The sequence below is a fragment of the Atractosteus spatula genome, chromosome 10 (genome assembly GCF_055471065.1).
Source record: "Atractosteus spatula isolate fAtrSpa1 chromosome 10, fAtrSpa1.hap1, whole genome shotgun sequence".
NCBI lineage: Eukaryota > Metazoa > Chordata > Actinopteri > Semionotiformes > Lepisosteidae > Atractosteus > Atractosteus spatula.
The window spans coordinates 8,366,318-8,379,503 of NC_142715.1; the positions used below are offsets into that span (position 1 = coordinate 8,366,318).

At 39.9% G+C, this 13,186-nt stretch overlaps 2 non-coding genes across 2 annotated transcripts; both read left to right on the top strand.

Annotated features, from left to right (window-relative positions):
• The first annotated feature begins 7,619 nt into the window (after positions 1 to 7,619).
• Positions 7,620 to 7,693, top strand: trnat-agu (transfer RNA threonine (anticodon AGU)). The gene has a single exon. It is a non-coding gene; the product is annotated as a tRNA-Thr (tRNA).
• Positions 7,694 to 12,397: 4,704 nt separating this feature from the next.
• Positions 12,398 to 12,480, top strand: trnal-uaa (transfer RNA leucine (anticodon UAA)). Its single transcript has one exon. It is a non-coding gene; the product is annotated as a tRNA-Leu (tRNA).
• Positions 12,481 to 13,186: the final 706 nt, after the last annotated feature.

Genomic DNA, 13,186 nt, shown 5'->3' on the forward strand with positions numbered 1-13,186 from the left:
ATCACCTTACTATCATTTGTGTCCCGACCTGACCGCACTAAGCAATTGTACCACAGAGACTCCAATGAGTCGGTTTTCTCCATTTGCAGTTTTGGGTAAAAAATAATCTGCACTTTTAAGCAAGTATTGTATTTCAAATTTTGCAAATTTCTTGAAAAACGTTGTTTCAGAGAGAAACTGTGTAGACGGGAATAGCCCAGTCAGTAGAATATCGAACTTTTCATCTCTGGGTCCCTAGTCAGGTGACTGATTTTCTTGCAACTACTGTGAACCTATGAAATAGATGGTCTTTTTTCCCTCCGTTTTTCAAGTTGTTCTATGAATGTTTAAAATGTTCAATATTTTTCATGCTCTTAAGCACTTTCCATTACAAAGTTTATGGTGTTCTTGGCGCTGTGCTGCATGTAGATAATGTAGACGAGAGCACAGGTAACATTACAGGACAAGCAGTGAGGAGCTCCCGTAGCTTTCAACTCAGTGCAGAGTCCAGAGGGAAGCCTAGGTCGCTGAATGATCAACAGATATCTAAAAATGACGTTCACAAAGGTACCAATACGTTTTTTTTAACATATCCTTATATTTACCCATACAGCACAATGTATTTTCTATACCCTCAAATCCCCAATGTAACTACTTTCTCCTGAGAAACACAAGTATAAAGTGAAATCACAATAAATAATACAACAAATCTATTCAAACACCCAGATATGACAGAACACATTTAAGACAAACACCCCCTTTAAATATGTATTTCCTTCATTTCAGTTTTCTTCCCTCCCCAGGATACCTGAAAATTCACTATCGCATATTAAAGGCTGTACATGTAATACATCTCCTAATAAAGATGGACATTAAAGTTAATTATTAATAAATTACACTTTTCATGAAGGCATGTATTGATAAAATTATTGTGAATAATTGTGGTGTCTGGAAAGCAATTTTAGTTAAATATAACAATTTTCAGGCAAGTGGTGCATAAGCTCGTTATTTAGAGACTAAATTATTTCCACTGCATTCACAACAGTTCTAATGTGTTTGCTTGTTCTGCATAGTCTGCTACTGAGTTGTTTTCCAAACTGAAACCTATAAGAACATTATTCAAGATGCACCATGGCCCAGAATCGTTCATTGGGACTAGGATTTATATCAATTGAAAGTACTCCCAAATAAAAGATTTAACCTGAATATTAAAAGAGTAGGAAAGTAATAAAACAACACCATAACGTCTTGACTTCCAATCTTCTTCCTGGTTCAGGCCATGTAAAATGACATCATCATTGGAGTCATGCCGAGGTTGTGAGTTTAAGCCTCGCCTGGAACAGCCTGGTTTTCTGTCTTAAAAGGTAAATAGTGGTTTGTGTTATTTGCTAAAGAGGATTCTGGATTAATTGTGCTCCTCCTGGGAGAGGTAAAGATGAGAAGTTCATGAGGCTGGTGGTAAATATCCTGTTCAGGAATATCGGGGTTGTAGGCGATCAGATCTATAGATGTAGTGAAGACATTAGTGGAGATGGTGTGTCTTATCTCTGTGGGAGAGCTGGACAGGAAGAATAATCCGTGGTCTGGGAAGAAGAGACCCCTCTTCGGAAGAGCAGCGCTCCTCACAGGAGAAAATTAAAACAAAATCTTTTTCAGGGATGCTGATTTTTCTCTTTGGAGAAAAAGAGAAATCATTCATCACGGGTGATCATTCATCACGGGTGACCTCGTGGTGCAACGGTGGTGTGTCTGACGCCAGATTAGAAGGCTGTGTGTTCAAATCACGTCAAGGTCAGCTGATGTGATTGCAGGTTCTGCTGGTGCCGAACCCAGAAATTACACCATGTGGTGAAGTTTTATCTGTACACCACATAGGTAATCTGAACGAAATAAAAGAGCAGTACAGAACACGTAGTCAGGAGCTTATGCTGCGAATCATCTTGAACACCACAAGAGAAAAGGCACACTGCACATCCGCGAAACATCACGTCCGACTTTAGAGACAGTAACATCAGAGAATGGAAGTTTCAGACCTCTCTTTTATTACAAGTTCAAGCAAACCTGAAAGTTAGGGAATGTTTGGTCACTTTTGTATGAAAAAGTGTCTGAAGCCTTTAATTATAATTTGCCCTTTTTTAATTGTGGTTGAAATCCACTCCCATGTACCAAGACCTTACAGTATATTCATGTTTACTTAAATGACTAACGCTATTGGACATTAGTTGGTGTTTTTTTTTGTAACGATTTGCTATTTCATGCAGGAAAGAAAGGAACCCAGACCCAACGTTTGCTTTCAGGTGCGGTTCATTTACATAACAGACATCTATTTCTGAGGAGCCTGATTTAAATCACACAACCCCGGTAGAAGTCGAATCGACAATCTTATAAACCGAAATCAGACGCGTTATCCATTAAACCACTAGCCGGTCACGTAAATGAATTGCACCATGGAGAGTTCAGCGCCGCTACTAGTAATACCCCACCCCCATCTTAAATTTCTGAGTGAGAAACGTGTTTTCTACATTTTTGTCAGTTTTAAAAAATCATCACTTTTAAGCAGATGTAGCGGCAATGCTTCTTAATAAGACAGAATAAAGTGTTGCGGGTCTTTCCCAAATGAGGCCCCAACTCTCTGTTCATCTCTGTGGTGCAGCCACAGAGAAACTATTCATGCAGGCTGATTTAAAGATGTTTTCTTTTGATAAGGGACAGCTCCCAAAGGGGGATGCACTTAGGTAAGCCTGGCTATCATGATCAATGGTCATCCATTGGCACCTATCTGTCTAGGGAGTGCCAGATGGACATCTGGACTGCATTCCTAGGTGTCAGGAGTAAATGACTCATATCTCACCTTGATCAACCAATCAGGGACTGGTAGGGCCGAGTAACCCACGTGGGACTCTGATGCCCATGGAACTTTCAGCCAATGAACAAGCTGAAGTTCCTCCAGGTAAAAACAGGCAACACAGAGGGCCTGAGAGAATTCTGTGGACTTTTCTAAAGGGAATTCAAAGGAGAATTCCAGGGCAGGACAGCCCAGGAGCAGAAGGCTCTCAAGGGCAGGACATTCTCGCAGCGCGCCTCCTGACCATCCTGAGACTCAGCCCGGACAACCATGGAATGGCCAGTGTGTCCGAGTGCCAGAACTTTGCTTTGTTCTAAGAGTCTAGAGCGGAGGTTGCCAGAGAGTAACCAGAGGATCCACCCGAGGTTAGCATCAGCAGCAAGCCTCGTGAACAGGTCGGAACTGTGGACAGCTGAATCACTATTCAGAACTAGCGCTTCATCAGGAATGAACCGGTCCTCTTCCTGACTTGCTGGGACCCACAGTCATCTTTTCTCCTGTGCACAAACTCTGCTAGTTAAAGCCAACACTAACTAGCCGGTCAGTGAGCATCAGCAGCGCACCGTCGCAAGCCGCACAGCACAGCCTGGCATGGAGTCAGAGAGCGCGGATTGGACAGCAACAACCTGCAACTGTTTCTTTGTGCCCGCAGGAGATCTGAATCCCCAGAGATTGGATGAGTATTCAACTTCAATGCATTACAGCTCGAGAATTCAATTGCTATCCCAACCAGTTGATATCAATTTAATTCCTAAGAGTTATGTACTTGTTTTGAGTATCTAATGTAGAAGTTATAACCAAGTTCATTTACGAAACGGTCTAAATGAATGATATACTGAACGTATGTCCTCTTGATATATGTAACTCTTCGTAACTGACTGAATATATACCTTTTGTATTCTGATAACCCTCTCGATAAGATCTGTTAGGTTTATATCCATATTCTATGTATTAATAAATGTATCCTCGTGTATTAGTACCTGTGTGTGTGCGTTGTTTGAGTTATATTGGATTCTAAAGCCATCAAAAGAATCAATTTTGTGATTTACTGCTACAATTAATAATTGTCCCAGTAAATGCTCAAACCCTACAGAACTGGTGCCTTCAGAGAGCACACTACATAGACAAGCCTTTATGTGTCGCTCTGAATTTCTAATTGATTTAGAATTCCAAGAAAAAAGCGTTTTGTTCCACAACGGCGTGAAATGATCACGTCTTTCACTCTACTTCTCTCTTGTAGTAAAGCAGATCTTGCTAGGTGAGCATTTGCTCCGGTAAATTAGGTCACTTTTCATGTTAACTCACGTCTTCTAAACACAACATTTCCTGGTGCATGTTTTCTCCATGAAAAAAAGTCATTTTCCCTTACATGATTTCTCGTTTTGTTTCATCAAAGAGTGCAGAAAGAAGAAAGAAAGGAAAAGTGTCGTAAATGAACTCTGCCGCCCTTGGGAGATGTCAAGCGCATTGGACATGAAAAGTGCCCAATAAAAGCCATTTCTCTTCGTTTCTCTTACAGTCGGGGCTCCTGTTGCGTGTAAAGGAGGCAGCTTGCTCAGCCAGCAGACTCAGTGCTTACTGAACGCAGATGGCTCAGAGCGGTGTGTCCAAGCGGCTGTAAAAGAGGAGAATTCTGCTGGCGCCGTAGCTTAGTTGTTTTAAGTACCTGTCTCGTTAACTGGAGATCCTGGCTCCACATCCCAGCTGTGCCTTTCTTCCTGTCTTTTTGTGCATAAAGTACCATTTTGGACAACCGCATAGGGCTTGATTTAGTTTAATGCATGAATGCATTTCCTTTCTGCAACAACTTGTTTTTCAAGAAATTCATACAGCTTGTGAAAAATGAAATTTAATTCTTGGCTATCAGAGCAGAAGGAATATTGCCGACTGGCAAGAAAATGCAAGCAATGTTTATTTTTTGACCGGAAAGGTGCGAATGGAGAAAAGCTTCTCTCGTCAGTCTCTGTGGCGCAATCGACGAGCGCGTTCGGCTGTTAACTGAAAAGTTGGTGGTTCGAGCCCACCCAAAGACGGTCTTCTTAGTATTGTCAATGTAAACACTGGCTCCGCTAAAGCCGAAACCTTAACCCTCTTTATAATTGCCGAAAATGCGAGTCTTTTGCCCGTGTCCAACAACAACACTTGAGACCGGGGAAGTCCAATAGTGATCAACACCGCAACTCCCCAGACAACCATATTCACCCATGGAAAAGTATCTTTGAAGGGCTGGCGGGAGATATCATTTATACTCCTGTTGCGTCCTCTGCTAAAATAGTTTAGAAATACAACGCGGATTTGTTTGAGAACTTGACAAGCATTGTTACGTTAGCACTGTGAAGTTGGATGTTGATATTTTGATATATTTACCTTCATTTTAACCTAAATATAAACATAAATGCTGTACAATCTATGCTGTACACTCAAACACAGGCATATTTTGAGTCTCGTGCTGATCGTCCTGTGGATCCAAAAGAAAATTTTAAAGCTGATACAGTTTCGATTGTAATTTGCATCTAGCTACAACGTCCCTGGAAATAAGATTTTATTAGTTGCGTGCAATCGGTATCTTTTACTTTACGTATGGTAGTGGAAATAGTTTTAAAAATGTTTTCTAAAGAAGATTGTATTGCCAGGACCTGCCTTTAGCGCTCAGTAGCGATTACGCTGTTGATATAGATGGAGAAGAAATGTCAGATGAATTGATGATCTAAGCTAAAATAGCCCTAACACGCCTCCTGTAACAGTGTTTGTATTCATAGCAAGTAATATTCTTTTTCAAACCCGAACGTTCCTTTTGCATTAAGTGTTATGTAACCATTAGCGGTTTCGGTAGCTTCTGAAGAGCGCACTTTTCCAAACTGAAGCCTATAAGAACATTATTCAAGATGCACCATGGCCCAGAATCGTGCATCGGGACAAGGATTAACATCAATTGAAAGTACTCCCAGATAAAAGATTTGACCGAAAAATTGAAAGAGTAGGCAAGTTTTAAAACAACGCCATAACTTCTCGATTTCCAATCTCTTTCCTGGTTCAGGCCATGTCAAATGACATGAGCAGTGGAATCATACCGAGGTTGTGAGTTCAAGCCTCACCTGGAGCAGCCTGGTTTTCTGTCTTGACAGGTAAACAGTGTTTTGTGTTATTTGCTAAATGGAGAGAGGATTCTGTGTTAATTGTGCTCCTCCTGGGAGAGGTCAAGATGAGAAGTTCACGAGGCTGGTGGTAAATATCCTGTCCAGGAATATCGGGGCTGTAGGGGGTCAGACCTATAGATGTAGTAAACACATCAGTGGAGACGGTGTGTCTGCTCTCTGTGAGAGAGCCGGGCGGAAAGAATAATCTGTGGTCTGGGAAGAAGAGACCCTCGTTGGAAGAGCGGCGCTCCTCACAGGAGAGAGTGAAAACGATCTTTTTCAGGGACGCTGACTGTTCTCTTTGGGGGAATTAAAAGCACTGGCGGCGAGTGACCTCGTGGCGCAACGGTAGCGCGTCTGACTCCAAAGCAAAAGGTTGCGTGTTCAAATCACGTCGAGGGCAGCTGATGAGTTTGCAGGTACTGCTGGTGCCGAACCCGGAAATTACACCACGCAGTCCGGTTTCATCTGTACAGCGCATAGGTAATGTGAACGAAGTAACAGCGCAGTACAGAACACCCCGTCAGGAGCTTATACAGCGAATCATCTTGAACACGGCAAGAGAAAAGGCACACTGCACATCCGCGAAACATCACGTCCGGCTTTAGAGACAGTAACGTCAGAGAATGGAAGTTTCAGACCTCCTCTTTGTTACAGGTTCAAGCAAACCTGAAAGTTAGGGAGTGTTTGGTCACTTTTGTATGAAAAAGTGTCTGAAGCCTGTAATTATAATTTGCCATGTACCAAGACCTTACAGTATATTCATGTTTACTTAAATGACTAACTATTGGACTATTGGACATTAGTTGGTGTTTTTTTTTGTAACGATTTGCTATTTCATGCAGGAAAGAAAGGAACCCAGACCCAACATTTGCTTTCAGGTGCGGTTCATTTACATAACGGAGATCTACTTCTGAGGAGCCTGATTTAAATCACACAACCCCGGTAGAAGTCGAATCGACAATCTTATAAACCGAAATCAGACGCGTTATCCATTAAACCACTAGCCCGTCATGTAAATGAATTGCACCATGGTGAGTTCAGCGTCGCTACTAGTAATACCCCACCCCCATCTTAAATTTCTACGTGAGAAACGTGTTTTCTACATTTTTGTCAGTTTTTAAAAATCATCACTTTTATGCAGACAAAGCCTTTATGTGTCGCTCTGAATTTCTAATTGATTTAGAATTCCAAGAAAAAAGCGTTTTGTTCCACAACGGCGTGAAATGATCGTGTCTTTCACTCTACATCTCTCTTGTAGTAAAGCAGATCTTGCTAGGTGAGCATTTGCTCCGGTAAATTAGGTCACTTTTCATGTTAACTCACGTCTTCTAAACACAACATTTCCTGGTGCACGTTTTCTCTATGAAAAAATACATTGTCCCTTACATGATTGCTCGTTTTTTTTCACCAAAGAGTACAGAAAGAAGAAAGAAAGGAAAAGTGTCGTAAATGAACTCTGTCGCCCGTGGGAGATGTCAAGCGCATTGGACATGAAAAGTGCCCGATAAAAGCCATTTCTGTACCTTTCTCTTAGTGTCGGGGATCCTATTGAATGTAAAGGAGGCAACGTGCTCAGCCAGCCGACTCAGCACTTACTGAACGCAGGTGTCTCAGAGCGGTGTGTCCAAGTGGAAGTAAAAGAGGCGAATTCTGCCGGCGTTGTGGCTTAGTTGGTTAAAGCGCCTGTCTAGTAAACAGGAGATCCTGGGTTCAAATCCCAGCGGTGCCTTTCTTCCTGTTTTCGCGCACCGTTTATTGTTACAGACAATATTCTTCTGCATTATGTTTAAATGAAATGTTCATTTCGTTTTTGGCACGACTTGTTTTTCAAGAAATCCACACATTGCGGAAGATAAAATGCTCATCTTTCTTATCAGTGCAAAAGAATTACTGCCAGCTGGTAAGAAAATGACAACGATTTTTTTACTTTAGCCAAAAATCTGTGAATGTAGAAAAAATACGACGTGTGTCAGTTTCTATGGCACACTCAGTCAGGGTGTCCTTCAGTTAAACACAACGTTGGTAGATCAAACGCACCCAGAGACACACTTCGACTTAATCCGATCTAAACATTACCTTCTCTAAATGTGATTGAGTTTCTTTCCGCATCCTTAGCCATCTTGATGTTTGCAGAGATTTTCAACTTTTGACATGAGTCAAACTACAAGTAAATAGTTGAGTACCTAAGTCAATATCACCGGGAATGTGAATATAAATGTAAACATCAATATTTCTGCTGTCTCCTGAGAAACACAAGTATAGAGTTAAAACACAATAAATAATGCTAAAAAACTATTCAGTTAACACCCAGATGTGACAAAACTCATTTAAGACTTACATCCCCTTTAAATATGTATTTCCTTAATATCAGTTCTCTTCCCTCCCCAGGATACCTGCAAATTCACTATCGCATATTAAAGGCTGTGTGTAAGTCTTACATGTGTTCTGTCACATCTGGGTGTTAAATTAATAGATGTGTTTTGTTATTTAATATGATTTGACTCCACGCTTGTGTTTCTCGGGAGACAGCAGAAATATTGGGGATTTGCGGCTACAGAAAATAATGTGAACTTTACAGGCAAAAGTAAGGTTACCTGAAAGAAACAAAAAACGTATTGTCACCATTTTCAACGTGATTTTTTAAGACATTTGTTCGGAATAGTATATCTTCTCGTGTCTGTGGCTGTTATCCTACAATAACGGTGGTGGTGGACCTCCTACAACTTTCTGTGCCCGCTGAGTAGATCTTAAAACAGCTGCAGCCAGAGTAGCCGTAATGGCAACACAGTGCTTGAAGTCCAGCTATTCTTATTTCTTCTGCAGAACCACCGGTATCGGAATATACTGATACGCATAAGAAGCGCTTTCGGTTTCTGATCGTTTTTATTGAACGCTGCTCTAAACTTTACATTTGCTCGTACTAGTTTTTCCCCATGAAAAAAACACATTTCCCTCTTTACATGATTTCACTTTTTTTCTTTTCAACAAGTAGAAAGAAATAAAATATAATTCCATATAAGAGACACAGGTTGGATGGTTGGTGGTCTAAGGCGTTGCGTTTAGGTTGCAGCTTTTCCTGGAGACCTTTATTTAAATCCCACTTCTGACAAAGTAGAAACTATCCCAGTGGGCAAAAGACGTATAATATACGTCTATTAAACGCATACCTTAGACGTCTAAATGTGGTCTACAATTCGTCTAGAATGAAATTCTAATATACGTTTAAAGTTATACGTCAATTATACGTCTATGTTTAGACGTTCATTATACATAAATGGTTGGAGTTCTATTATACGGATAAATTTAGAGGACTATTATACATATATGGTTGGAGTTCCGGATAACTTTAGAGGTCTATTATACGGATAACTTTAGAGGACTATTATACGTATATGGTTAGAGGTCTATTATACGTATAACTTTAGAGGTCTATTATACGTATATGGTTAGAGGTCTATTATACGTATAACTTTAGAGGTATATTATACGTATATGGTTAGAGGTCTATTATACGTATATGGGTAGAGGTCTATTATACGTAAATGGGTAGAGGTCTATTATACATCAAAGATAGATTTTATAGGTGTAGAAACAAGTAAACCAAGCCAATGATTAGGTTTAGAAATTTATTCTGAAAATACACATTCACACCTGAAACATATGTATTTCAAATTATACATTGTATACAATCAATCAACAATCAACATATGGGCAATAATCATAAAAAACACAACTAGTCTTAAACTTCAGCTAATTCTGGTAACATGGCAATATACAGTATAGTAATGACAAACACAAAACTAATTACATTAACACACTAACTCAAAACCACATTTTGATTCAAATATACATTTTAAAATGTACAACTTCTATATTTCCAAGAAAAAAAAATATTACAATGGAAGTTAAGACGATTTTTGTCCACTATTTGCAAACCCTGTCTAATTGTCCTAACAGTTAGAACCAAAAACCTATTATTTTCAGTGTCCAGATCTCCTTCCCCCCTTCCTTGCATATGCATTCTTCAAGTAACACATTGCGTGCTCCTTTATTTCTTTTTCTGTTGATGTAGGGTGGGACTTCAGCACCGCAGCTAGGAGAAAATTATATAATATTACTTCCCAAATAAATTATGATTAATATCTTCTTTAGTATAATCTAAAAAATGAACGGTTTACTAAGCTCAAAGCTGAAATAAATGTATAAAATTTGGCTTGCATCATAGCAGTTGAGCAATAAAGTCTGTCCTAATTAAAGAGTACCCAAAGTTTGAAAGTACAACATAGAATAAGAATAAGAGAAACGGCAAAACGATTTTGTGTCATCTTCCCCATTCACACTATTTTATGTGCCATTTTTTTTGCTTATTCACGTACTATTTTAATCAAAATAATATTAAGAAAGATCGGTATGTATTCAGATAGTATCATTATTGTTCATACTTACTCGTCAAAAGAGGATTGCTGAGATATTTGCGGATATACTTCTACGTTTGAAAAACGTGTCCAAAATGGTGACCAACGAATACTAGCAATGCATTGTGGTATATAACCGGAAAATATGCTGGGTTCGATATTTTCTCAACGTATGCGTTTATTAATGTTGTCGATATTATGGTTGAAATTTAACATTGATAATACATCGCGGCTATGTGCCCCCTGCTATGAGCTGATGTGCAATTTTAACGCATGCAGTTAGTAAGGATCAGTCACTGTTGTATGGTATTATATATAATGACATTATGGAATAGGATGGGGACAGGCCTGGCATCACGGGGGGAGGGGGGAATGTCGCCCTTTCAGTTTTGGGCAAAAAGATTTACCTAACTTAATTTGCGCCCTAAAAAAATAGTTGTACTTTGTCAATGGTCAGACAACACTAAATGACACGAACAGTCACTCAGTCTGTTTGATGGGCAGGAGGGCTATCCGTCCAGGAACTGCACATATCAGTGTCGTTATTGAGTGTCAACATTACGATCTTGTTTGCTCAGGTGGACCGATTCCTTGCAGTAGTTTATCATTATACTTAAAATCGTTATATAAATAGGACTAGTTATAGCAGTCTGTGCTTTCTGTTGGTTTTACAACATTTTTTTCTTAACGATTCAGAACATCCATGTAGCTGCAAAAATGAACGCTTATGGTACTTTTCGCTCCAGGCAATACAAACCGTGAGAGTGACGAAAAATGTGAAACTGAACTTCATCGCAAATACCAGATTGCTAGTCGTTATCTTCTATCATGAAGCACTAATCAATGGCATAGTTGCGAGATTTCATTTGGGTAGCTGCACCGTACAGCTCCGTTTCAACCGAAATATCACCCCCCCTCAGAATTTCAGACGCCCCCCTACAGATTTTTCCCCGGGCACCGCGCACTGATGGGGGATGGGGTGTCCAGGAAATGGTATCAACTTTTGTCAAGAAAATAAAAATAGAAACTCTATAGGCACTCAAACATTTTACTGTTTTTTTTCGGGCAGGTGGCAAGACCCCCTCAGCAAAACCCTTGTATGCCAAGCTGTGGGCATTGATTCGTCGAATATACGTATATTTACGGCGAAAATACGGCTATACGTATATATACGTCGCCTCGACGTATAATCAACGTCGACTTGCAACCGTAAAATCGACGACATGAATAAACGCATATATAACGTCGAAAACACATCTAACACAGTGCCTGAGGCTTTTTTTCGCAGTAATTAATTTATTATATTTACTATATTTATTATACACGTGTAAATTAATTACTGCGAAAATAATTTACTTCGTACACTGTGCAGAGTGCCGTATACTCCTAGTTGCGGCACACACGATACATACAGTAAAAAGCCTCAGGCACTGTGTTAGATGTGTTTTCGACGTTATATATGCGTTTATTCATGTCGTCGATTTTACGGTTGCAATTCGACGTTGATTATACGTCGAGGCGACGTATATATACGTATAGCCGTATTTTCGCCGTAAATATACGTATATTCGACGAATCAATGCCCACTGGGATAAAATCCCTAAGTAGAAAGCATCTCGCATTTCACGTGTTTAATGTTAATTGTCTCAGTGGTTGCCTCGGTGAATGATGGATCTTCTCTCTTGCAGGGTGACGGCAAACTTCTTCAGAGAGGGGATCTCCCACGCACGGCTTTTCTTCATCAAAAGCGGAGACAAAAGAAACAGACTTCAAACTGAAATTAATTACTTCTTGATTGTTTATGACCGTCTTTAAAAAGCTGAGAGAAGGCGAAAACGTCTTTCGAAATGAGGAAATGTCTGCTGACAGTAAACACAGCTCCTCTTTAGTACAGTGCTAAGTACCCCTGTTTGTTGCACGGCAGAACGGGGTACGTTTCTGTGACAGGGCCCTGGTTTACTTTTTAAAATAGTTGAATCATATTGAAATGTTAAACAACGGAGGTAAAGGTGCTGTTGACTAGGCTGGCCGAGTGGTTAAGGTGTTGGACTTAAGATCCAATGGACAAATGTCCACGTGTGTTCAAACCCCACTCCTGGTAGAGCCTTGTAAATATTTTGAAGTGAGAGATAACTTTGAAGATTTACACTCTATTTAAATGTCATTTTACTTAATTTCAGTTCTCTTCACTCCCTGGGATAACTGAACTCACAATCGCATACTGAAGGCTTTACATGCATTATCTGTGATACAGCTTCTAATAAAGACGGAATGAAACTGTATTAATAATAAATGAAATTGTTTTAAATAAACGTGTATTGATAAACTTCATAATTAATAAAAGTGGTGTGACAGGAAAGCAAATTAAATATTACAATGATATTCAAAGCAACTGATGCGTAAATTCATTATGTCGTGACAGTTTTATTCCCACTATAAAGGGTAATATTCTAATTTGATCCAGTGTTCTGCTTAGTCTGCTTCTGAATTTCTTCAATTCAGTCAGTCCTCCCGGTTCAGTACCGGACGAGTTGCGTAAGGCTCTGCAACGTGCAGATGAGAAACTAACCTCCACTTCTTCATTATATACATAGTGAGCTATATATGCGAGCTTGCTGCCCCTCCCATGTGGACTCATGTACACGTCTCGGTCTCGGTGAAAGTGGTAAAATTTCCAGAGATTCTTTTGTTTTTAAAGGAAAATCACCAACAGCGGCCGAGATCTACTGGAGTTTTTTCATTCTATACTGCGATTTCTGAAGGGTACCCTGTGAAAATGCGACTTTTGACGGGAAGGTCAGCAGGCT